General features: G+C 43.9%; 1 pseudogene; it reads left to right on the top strand.

Annotated features, from left to right (window-relative positions):
• Positions 1-2048: 2048 nt before the first annotated feature.
• On the top strand, positions 2049-6431 carry LOC134372593 (COMM domain-containing protein 7-like; annotated as a pseudogene).
• The last annotated feature ends 4642 nt before the right edge of the window (positions 6432-11073 follow it).

The following is an 11073-nucleotide window of genomic DNA, read 5'->3' on the forward strand; positions in this document are numbered from 1 at the left end:
AAATAAATCCCATTGTGTTTCAAACGAATAACATAACCACACTGAAAGGGGTGGGGTGGGGTGGGGGCGAGAACTAAAAAATAAATTAAAAATGAGAGAAAGATACAACCATCACAATAATTCATTGAAGTTTCAAAAGAAGAGAGCAGAACTGAGGTTATCAGAGGTGGGAAAGGTGTGAGGGGTAGCAAGCAATTGGTAAAGGGCCACAAAAAATGATTACATTGTGTAATGTCGAATATACCAATTATCCTGATTTGAGCATCACATATTTCACACAGGTATTGGTATCCAATGCTGTATGCTACAGATATGTACAATCGATTATGTTTGAATAATTTTTTAAAAAGAATTGTTTTGCAGGCATAGCTAATCTGAAGGAAAAGAAATACTATGATATTAATCATTTTCATGTAAATTTCAACTTTGAATCTGTAATGGACTGAACTTCCCTGCCACCTGGGTCGTATCTCTTCACTTGAGTATGATGTACCTAGGTTTTGAGTCCCTTCAGCTTTACTGCTGAATGGGTGACAACACATCATAAAGTCCGACCCACCTTGGTTGCAGCAGTGAATTAGGGTGTTTTTCTCTCCAGGTGTTGAGCAGGATTTGGTCACCAGTTTTTACAACATGTAGAGGGACATCTGTCAGGTAAGCCAATCTGTTAGAAGCAAACTCATGTAACATAGTTAAAGTAGCTCCAATTTGTTCTATGTACTGTTCCATAAGCAATTCTCCTTTGGAGGAAGAAGGGTTGGTAGGCCCCTGTGCCTGACAAGTCAGTGGTCTCCCATACAAAATTTCATAAGGACTTAAACCTACCTTGCTCCTGGGGGCCACCCATATCGTTAGTAGGGCCATAAGTAATACGTGGACCCAGGTTAAATTTGTTTCCTGACAAAAGATGGCCAGGGCCCTTTTCAGGGTCCAATTCATCCATCCACTTTTCCCTGTAGGCTGTGGCCTCCAAGGAGCATACGGCTTCTAACTTGTATTTTCTTTGTTCCTGGAGGTTGAAAGACCTCTCTCTCTCCAGACAGTTCCATGAGCATGAGCTATCATGAAAGTATATTTAGCACCTTGACTCCTCTAGCTAGGGTTAGAGCATGAGTCAAAGCAATTAGTTCAGCTTTCTGGGCTCATGTCTTTATTACCTACTGTATGAAAGAAAATATTGCATATCCTCTTCACTTTTTCTCAGTCACTCCCAACCACCAAACCCTCCACACACAGACTACTCATCCCAGTGTCAGTGAGGTTGAAGTTAGAACAAAAAAGACCTGGTGCTCAGAATGTGGTAGAGAGACTCACAGCATGCTTGTCCAAAGCCAAAATTCACTGTTCACTAATTATTGGCCATGGACTAGGTCCAGTACAACCTGCTTCAGGTACGTAGCCTCTGTATAGGCAGCTGGGACACTGAATAAGGAATTATCAAATTTTCCAAAATGAAAATCTGCAGGAATAGTATTTTATCTATAAATTGGGTATAATAAAGATTTGATATTTTGTTTGTGTGCAAGAAACAATTCTTTTCAACTATCCTGTTTCTTTTTAGAAAAAGTTTCATTCACAGCTCTTAAAAGAAAGCTTTGAACATACTTCAAAATCAGTAGAAAAGGTTAACTTTCTCTCTTTGATTTCCAAGAGGCCTCATTTGGTCACAGATAGATTAGATTTCTGTAGTTGGGCAGCGATATCTACTCTGTGTTTCCTACCATGGGTGCTCTAAGAGCAAGAAGTTGCAACTCTACCCCCAGCCCGCCAGGAAATCCTTGTGTTACTGGCAGACCAGGCTTGGCTTGCCCTCGCACATTAAACAAATGACTCAAAAGTCCAGAAGTTGGTGCAAGGATTGGAAGGTTGATTCAGATAACTGGCATTAGAGGGAAGACCAGGCCAAAATCATCCCGCTTTCTGATTCCTGTTCTGGGGATTATAAAAGGAAAGTGGCAGGAAGATGCAGTTAGGGTCTTTGTTCTGAAAAAAAAGGGGGGGTAGGATGGGATCAGCAGATGGTCTGAGTCAGCTGTCAGGGTCCCACGATGGACTGGGAACTTCAGTGTCACAGAGTCTCCATCCGCTTCAAGCCCTTGAAGTTACTTCAGGGTCAGAGTCCTTATCTCCTAAGGAGAGCTCAAGGATAATAACCTCAGTCAAGCATCATAAAAATACCTGAGCTGGATTTCTAATTAACGTGGATGCAGTTTTCCTTAAGTAAGAGGGAGAGTTTATGATCAGAGTTTATTTCCTCTCCACCTCCTCTTGTATGCAGCTGACTAGAGAGGAGAAAAACTTAGTTTCAGTCCTTAATTGTAGGCGCACAACCTCCGAAGTAAATTAACTTAAGAGGGGATGATTTCATCTCCGGGCAATCTCAGCCATATGGTCAGTCTCTCAATTCCTCCGTTAACCTCAAGGAATTGATGATTATCAGTTCCCAAATTAATAGCCGACTGAAACTTTTTGCTTGGTCTTAGTTACCCCAAAGATGGCTGTTTTTCTGGCTAGGGTCCCTTTCACTTGGGTCAACAAGACTGTCCAGAGAGAATGTCCCTTTTTCAGAGTAAACTTAAGGATCTATGAAAATGCCATCAGTGCCAATATCTGAATGACTATTGGCCAGAGCTTCTAAAATGCCAATACCCTGTAAACCTGTTGAAACCCTACAACTTGAGAGAAGAGGATGTGTTTCCTGAGTCTTCAGGATGTACTACTCTGTGCTAGTCTACAGACCACAGGAACGAGGCAGCATGTGATGATGCACTCAGGATCTTGATAATTTCGTGATTTTAGCTATGATATTTGTTAATCCTGGAACACATCATTTAAAAGAATCAGAATTAAAAACCGACCGTGGGAAAATTTCACTTTACAAAATTTTAACTGGTGTTTTTGCATCAACCTCTCTCTAATTATGGAATCTAGTCTTTTAACGATCCCATGTCAGGTGCCTCAAGAGGTTGGTCAGTCAAATCAGGTTGGCTAGAATAAACTTGGCCAATCATTTCTGCACAATGATGTGGGGGCGAGGGGGTGGAATCCAGAGAGGCAGGTATAAATATTAGGAGTCAGCCTTCCTTTTAAAGTCAAATGACAGAAAACTCAAGCCCATTCACCCTGATTATGACAAAATAGATCCGATTGTAGAATTATATTATAATTTAAACTTCCATTTACAGGCCACTTCTCCTGATCTCCCAATGTATGTTGTGGTCATGCATTATCACAAAAGAAAACATATTCTTTTCATGAGCTTATAGCTATACTCAGCCCAATTTTATAATATACGTCCTCTAAGAATAACAACTGGGATAGATGGTTGATTTCCCATATCAACTTGTACAAACAACACACTTACCAAAATATTATTCACAACAAATAGCACACTTACAAATACGCCTTATAACACTATGGGCAGAATACTGCAAACAGGGTTCTCCAAATACTATACAACTGCCCGAGTGGGGGTATCAAAAAGATTCATGTGTCCAGCCCAGAAGATCCAACACTTTTCTTCACAAGTAAGTTTGAGTTTCCCAAGCACAAGTAGTCCGGAACATCCATGGAAGCTAGGAATTTCCAGTCATGTCCTCCACCTAAAAAGGGCCAAGCAGCTGCTTGGACAATGAGGCAGAAATTTCCATTCCCCAGAGACAACCCAAGCTGCAAGCAGCTCTCAAGCCCCATGTTTGGGCACCAAAAATTTGGTAAGGAACGAGTCCTGTACGATTCCCCTTCACCATCAGCCAACGTGTAAGAGGTCAACTTAGTTGGGGGCATCCCTGACCATGTAGGTCTGAGTGCTATAGAATCATCAGTCGCATCCACTAGATAGAACTTTGAAAAAAGGCTTTTTATTTTTGAAAACATCAACCAGGAGACAGAGGGTAAAGTTCCAACTGTCTCCCCTATCGACTGAGGACTGGGCTTTATATAGGTAAATGTATTGGAGAGACAGGATGTAGAGCCTTCAAGCGTGATGGACAGCTATAAAGAGAAAACAAAGTTAGTCCTATAGTGTATACATGAGTGTGGGAGATTTTCTGCGTTTACAGATAGGCAAGTAGATAGACAAATAGGCAGGCAAATGGGAGAGGAGGAAGTGCTCTTTTTTACGGCAGAATACCAACTGATGAATGTGAAGGGGGTAGTGAAGTTAGAAAACCGTCTCATAACCATCACAGTAAAGATTACAGAACAATTTCCATCCAGTATTTTTCCTGACCCACTGCAGGATCTCATGTTGCATTTAGTTGTCATATCTCTTTACACTACTTTAATCTGAACAGTTCCTCAGCCTTTCTTTGGCCTTAAAGACACTGACAATTTTTAAAGAACACAGGCTGGTTGTTTCATAGAATGATCATCTATTTGGTGTTGCTGAAGCAGGAAGTTAGATAGAGACAAGAGCAGTAGGAGGAAACCTGGTTACTTGCAAGTGGGAAAGCTGGACGTAGGCATGCACATGCACAAGAGCAGCCACAGGAGACAAAGACAATTCCAGACAGGGAGCTCTGCTCCCACACTGGGCGCCATTCTGTTGGACAAATGAGCTCCCACTAGCGAGGGCACCAATCAACAGAGACTACACTCAGGGCTCAACCAATGACCAAACCACATGAATCCAGCTAAGAGGACTTAAACCCCCAGGAATGTACCTGTCGGGGCTCTTGAGCCACTCTCTCACTCAAGCCTGCTCCATCCTCTCCGGAGTATACTCTCACTTTGCTAAATAAAACTATTCTTTGCTTTTCACCTCTGGTGTGTCTTGTCCCATTCTTTGTTCAAGGCACCGAGAACCTGGATTTAGCCAGTGGAGCTCCTCAACTTCCCTTAACATCTTGGTTCCCTGACTGGGAAACGAAAAAGGTAACTGCTTTTCCTTACTGCTGATTCTTTCTTATTCAAGTCTCTCAGCAGTAAGGAAAAACAGTCACCTTTGTTTTTTTATCTCAAGTATGGTAAGATCGAGGCAGGACTGACAGTTCTTGGTACAGGCTTCTCTCATACAGAATTGGAAACCATCTCCCTCTGACCTGTGGAAGCCCAAGACCCAAGAGGCTGAGAGACATCCCTTTTTTCTATTTCTACTTTCACTTTCTGCATTTGACTGTCATTGCGGGCATGAGTCAGACAGTTAAAAGCCATCAGTGCATCTTTCACTAAAAGTCTCCCATGTGAGGATAACCTGGTCTTGGAATGAGTCTTCTAAGACTCGCTGGGTGCAAGACAAATCCAAGCACCAGTTAGGTTTGTGTGAGTACGGCCACCTCCATTGTCACCATCTTCTTTCTGCCTCCTCCCCTCCTCTCTTTTGATCGACCTGAAGTCGGCATTGAGGTAAGAGCCCTGTACCCTTTGGGCTGTGGAAGCTTATTTTTTCTTGTCATGTCATTGTTATTGTTGTTGTTGTAGCACAGTTATATGTCTCCTAGGAAAACTGCCCTTCTAAACCATGTCAAACATTTCCTCCCTGATTTTTGCTAACTGCCCTGCTGCGTTTGTGATCTGCTTCATGCTCCACTAGCTGAGGTTTTGTTTTAAATCCACCTTCCCTGTCAACCTCTTCCTCCAGCCTGGGCAGGAGGAAGCCTGGCCTCCCCCGCAAAAGTGAGAGGTTGTTTATTGCTGAGAAAGAGGCAGAGCCATATGACACAGGCGGAGAGTCCCCCAACGATTTCTACACACCCGTGTGTGTGGTGGTTGGGTACTGCTTATCCCTTGTTAATGAGGCACGTCAGGGGGTCACTAGACTGAGGGGCATCTGGTGTGCCATTGGGCAGTTCTCAGCTCTAACAGAAATGACTTTCCACTTCCTAACAGAGCCAAAAGAGGTGGAAGGATTTCTGACTCAGCTTTCTGAATTTGCCACCACCAATCAGATCAGTCTTGACCCCCTCAGAAGCATCATGAAAAGCCTCCTCCTGGTTCTAAATGGTGCCTTGAAGAAGGGTCTCATAGCTGAGCAGGTCCAGGTGGACTCCATGCTTCTGCATCTTAGTGAGGAGAAAGCCACTCACTTTTCTGAAAAGTGGAAGCAAAATGCCTCCACCCTTGCTTGATGGGCCATAGGTCAGACTCTGATGATTAACCAGCTTATAGATATAGACTGGAACTTTGGAGTGACATCTGGGAGCAGCGAATTAGAGAAAGTGGGGAGTATTATCTTACAATTACAGTTGGTGGTTAAGAAAGGAAATCAAACAGAAAATACGTATAGAAAATTAAGCTTGCCGCAGTTCTGCAGCTTCCTGCATGAGAGGGAGTGCGTCAGCACCGGCATGGATCCCTCTCCCCCTGCAGCTTCCCCGTCCCCGGGTGACTGCTCCCAGAGGTGCCTCCCACAGTCTGTGGGCACTCCATTTGGCCCTGCTCACATCTTGGGAGCCCAGGTGCAAAAGGTTTATGAAAAACAACAAGATTAAGTACTTAAAGAGCCCTACACAATTACCCTGTAAACTTCTTGTCAAGGGAACCTCCACCACCTATCTCCCAGGATATTCTGACAGGCTATTGCAGACATTTGTTTGGTCTGTCTAAGGATTTACATTTTCCCACGTGGGGAAATCCACAACCTCCATGCAATGTTTAAGTTTCTCCCTTACTCAGTCTAATTTTCTGTTACTTTAGCATTCTTGTACTTTTTTATTTCAACCCATCTCACAGTCTGGGCTGTTATACGTATGGAATAGCATTATTATCAATGGGATATTAACTTCATTCCCTTCTTCTTACTTGGAGGGACAGATCTTGCTCCCCACCTTCACTTCAGGGCCTGGCATAACTTAGCCTTTATTCCTCAATATATGCACTCCTACGTTGGTTTGAACTAATTCACTGTAAGGAGCACAAGCCAGTCTCAGAAGAAAGCAAAAGGAAGGCTCCAAGGCCGATCATAATGCCGGAGACATCCAGCATCACAGAGGACCCTACTTTAGGGATGCCCAAAGAGTGAATAATAAGGAGGAACCCAGTGGGGGACGCCCAATGGATCCTCCTCAGGGGCAAAATACCCTACTCCAGAGGACATTCTGGAGAGGACTTTTGACCCAGGGACCATCCCCTTCGATATCCCCTCCCTTTTTCTTCCTTGTGGGGGATCATGGGAAGCACTGAATCGATTCCCCTCGATTCCCCTCTTGGATGTATCCTTAACCATTGGGACAGGTTCGTCCCAGACAACCTGAAGAAAAAGTGCTTGATCTTTTTTTGTAACGTGGCCTGGCCTCAATATAAACCTGAGGACGAAGAGCTGTGACCTCTAAATGGGAGCACCAATTACAACACGATCTACCAACTAGATCTGTTTTGCAGGAGGCAAGGGAAATGGTCAGAGGTTCCTTATGTCCAGGCCTTCAAGGCTCTGCATCAGGATCCCTCATTACGCAACAAAATTTCAAAGACTGATCCCAAAAAGCCACAGCAAGTCCCAGATCTAACTTCAACATCCATCTGTCTCTCAGGGGGAAAATAGACCCCCTTCATATTGTCCAACATGTACAGTCTCTTGCCCATTCCCCCTTTTCCCTGCAGCCCCTCTCCTTAGCCCTTCCCATACAAGAAGTGGCACTCTGTACCCTGCATTGTCCCCATCAGCCATCCTCTCTCTCCAAGAGGTGACAGGTGCTGAAGGCACCATTAGGGTCCAGGTTCCCTTTGCAATAACAGATATATAGCAATGTAAAGAAAAATTGGGACAATATTTGGAGGACCCTGGTAAATTTGCAGACATACCTATCTTTGGCTTTTGACCTCTCCTAGAGGGATATCCAGTTTATTCTTGCAACTTGCTGTACCCCTATAGAAAAAGACCACATCCTAGATGCAGCATGAAAAGCAGCAGATGAAATCTTTGCTAGAAACCCTCAGGGAAACTATCTAGGAGGAGAAACTGTCTGATGACTGACGCAGATTGGGATTACAATACCACAGGGGGAGTGACGAGAAGGACAAAGTTCTTGGAAGCCCTGCTAGGAGGCATGAAATGCAATTTGTGGTAATGGGCATGCTGCCAGTATGAATCTGGCCCTCACATCGTGGGCATGAGTTGTGACAATCAGCTTTGTATCTCATGAATATTCATAACCAAAAAAAAAAAAGAATACAAAGTCCTGTAAATTACTATAAGTTGGAGGGAATCATCCAAGGAAAGGACGAAAACCCTGAAGCTTTTTTGATAGAAGAAGGATTTAGAAGGTTCACTAATTTGGATCCAGCCTCACTCAAAGGCCGAGCCCCGATAGGACAATATTTTATGTCAATTGTCCCCTGATATTAGATGTAAGTTGCAAAAGTTACAGTTGAGGTCACAGACAAATCAGACTACTGCTTGATACAGCCTTCATGAGATCTAACAATCAGATCTTGAGGAGAGAAGGAAGGAACAGAACAAAGAAAAATGACAGGCCAAAATTATGGCTGTCATAATTGGCAAAGCCATTGAGACCTAGAGGACATCCAAGGGTATACCTAAAGGCCAAACAGAAAAGGCCATGGGTTCCTGCTTCAAGTGCAAAAAGAATGGATATTGGGCTAAGGAATTCATGCAAGCTCCCCCAGCACCATGTCACCTTTTCCAAGTTACTGAAGATGATTCTTGGCACTGGAGATATGACTGCCATGCTCTCGAAGAGGGGGATGGCCAAGAAAAGCTCTAGTAGTCCAGGAAGGGGAGGCAAGCAACTGAAGCGGCCCAGGGCCATCCTCCGGGCCCCCATCTAGGAACATCATTATAACCATGGAGGAACCCTGGGTAGCTCTGGATGTCATGGGTAAGTGAATTCATTTCCGTCAGATACAGGGGCAAGTTACTCTGTCCTTCTTACCTTCGCAGGGAAACCTTTCTCATGATCCATAATTGTTATGGGTATGGAGGGAAGAAACAAGATCAGCTTCATGCCTCCCTTGACTTGCCAATTTGAGAATGAAATATTTCTACAGGAGTTTCTGATAGTCCCTAGCTGCCCTTCCCCTCTTGTGGGATGGGAGGCCCTGGCAAAGCTGGGGACCATTCTTCAATTAAGACCTAGTCCTGCAAGATTATTCATTATCCAAACCCCAAATAACATTCCTGACCACAAAGATATACAAGTCAATCCTCTTGCCTGGTATACTGGAGAGCCAGGAAGGGCAAAGACAGCTGTCCCCATAAAAATACAACTTGACCCCAGTGTTTTCCCTAATCAAAAACAATATCCAATAAGATTGGGGGACAAATGGGGTTTAGCACCAATTACAAAGGAACTTTTGCATTTTGGTCTTTAACAGCCTTGCCAGTCCCCTTGTAATACTCCCATTTTGCCAGTGCTTAAACCAACTGGAGAGTACTGAATGGTCCAAGATTTAAGAGTGGTAAATGAGGAGTGGTGCCCATCCACCCCCTCGTGGCAGACCCCTACACCCTTTTATCCCAGATCCCTGGGGATACCCAATGGTATACAGTCCTGAACCTTCAGGATGCTTTTTTTTCAATCCCTTTGCATCCTGATTCTGAATATCTTTTTGACTTTGGATGGCAGGATCTTTATACTAACAAAAAACACAATATACCTGGGCTGTGCTTCCACAGGGATTTCAAGAGAGCTCATACCTGTTTGCCTGGGCATTAGAAAGGGACCTTAGGGATATAAAACTAGATAAAGGAACTATTCTCCAATATGTGGGTGATCTTATTTGCAGCCCAGACCAAGAGGCATCAGATGCCAATACCGTAAAAGTTCTTAACTTTCTGGCTAAACAGGGCTACAAAGTTTCAAAGAAAAAAGCCCAAATTTCACTACAAAAGGTCTAATATTTAGGATATGTCCTCCTCCCCAGGACACATCAACTGTCACTGTACTGAATTAAAGCAAATTGTACCCTTCAGTATCCAAAAACCAAACACCAACTTAAGTCTTTCTTGGGCATGGCAGGGTTTTGCCAAATTTGGATCCCCAATTTTGGCCTTATTGCCAAGCCCCTTTATGATACAACCAAAAGGCCTGGAAAATGAGCCTTTGGAATGGACTGGGGAAACAAAGAGGGCCTTTGATGATCTAAAACAAGCCCTGTCTCGGGCCCTGGCATTGAGGATCCCTAATGTGCTTAAACCCTTTACTCTGTATGTTGCAGAGAAAAGAAGAATAGCTCTGGGAGTCCTGACTCAAAAATTGGGGACAGAGCCATGGCCCATAGCATACTTTTCAAAGAAACTTGATGGCATTCCTGCAGGCTGGTCCAGCTGCCTTAATGCAGTGGCAGCTACCACTTTATTGGTAGAGGAGGCTGCAAAAATAACTATGAACAGCCTTTGGAGGTATTGACCCCTCAACAGGTTAAGTCAGTCCTTGAAATAAAGGGACATTTATGGATGGCCAGGGAACGACTGACCAAGTATCAAGCAGTTCTCATAGATAATCCTGGGATGACTCTAAAGAACTGCAATCTATTAAATCCAGCCAACTGACTCCTCCCCCATCCATTACCTATATAATATTTTTAAATTAACCCACAGTCTTTTGAATTCTTTTGACCCAGATTTAGCTAAAGATTGCTGGCTTTGTTTGTCTTCGTTTTCCACCAATATACAGCTGTCCCTATTCCTGTTCAAATGTGTGCCACCAGCTCCAGGATCAGACAGATTCACTGGCAGGGGTGGTACTCCAAAATAGGAGAGGATTAGTCCTCCTCACAGCTGAAAAAGGCAGACTTTGCTTATTAGCCAGTCAGGCCTAGTGAGGGATGCTGCAAAGAAATTAGCAGATAGAGCCTCACAATTATGCCAACAATCATCTGAGTTCTGGGGTGCTTCGTCAAAAATCTGGAATTGGTTCCCATGGCTGTTGCCCCTATTAGGACCTCTGATGATGCTAATTCTGGCCTTGGTTTGGGGGCCCTGTTTACTAAACCTCTTAACCAAATTTATCTCTTCTCATTTAGAGACCATAAAACTACAGATGATCATGCAACAAGTATATCAACCCCTTGGAACCACAACTGGCCCCTACTGCAACTGCCCAGGCCAGACACCAGCTCACCCGCTAACACACCTTGGACTGACCACAACCCATTTGCCCCTAATCCTACTCT

Source organism: Cynocephalus volans, chromosome 3 (assembly GCF_027409185.1).
Source record: "Cynocephalus volans isolate mCynVol1 chromosome 3, mCynVol1.pri, whole genome shotgun sequence".
In the NCBI taxonomy this organism is placed as follows: domain Eukaryota; kingdom Metazoa; phylum Chordata; class Mammalia; order Dermoptera; family Cynocephalidae; genus Cynocephalus; species Cynocephalus volans.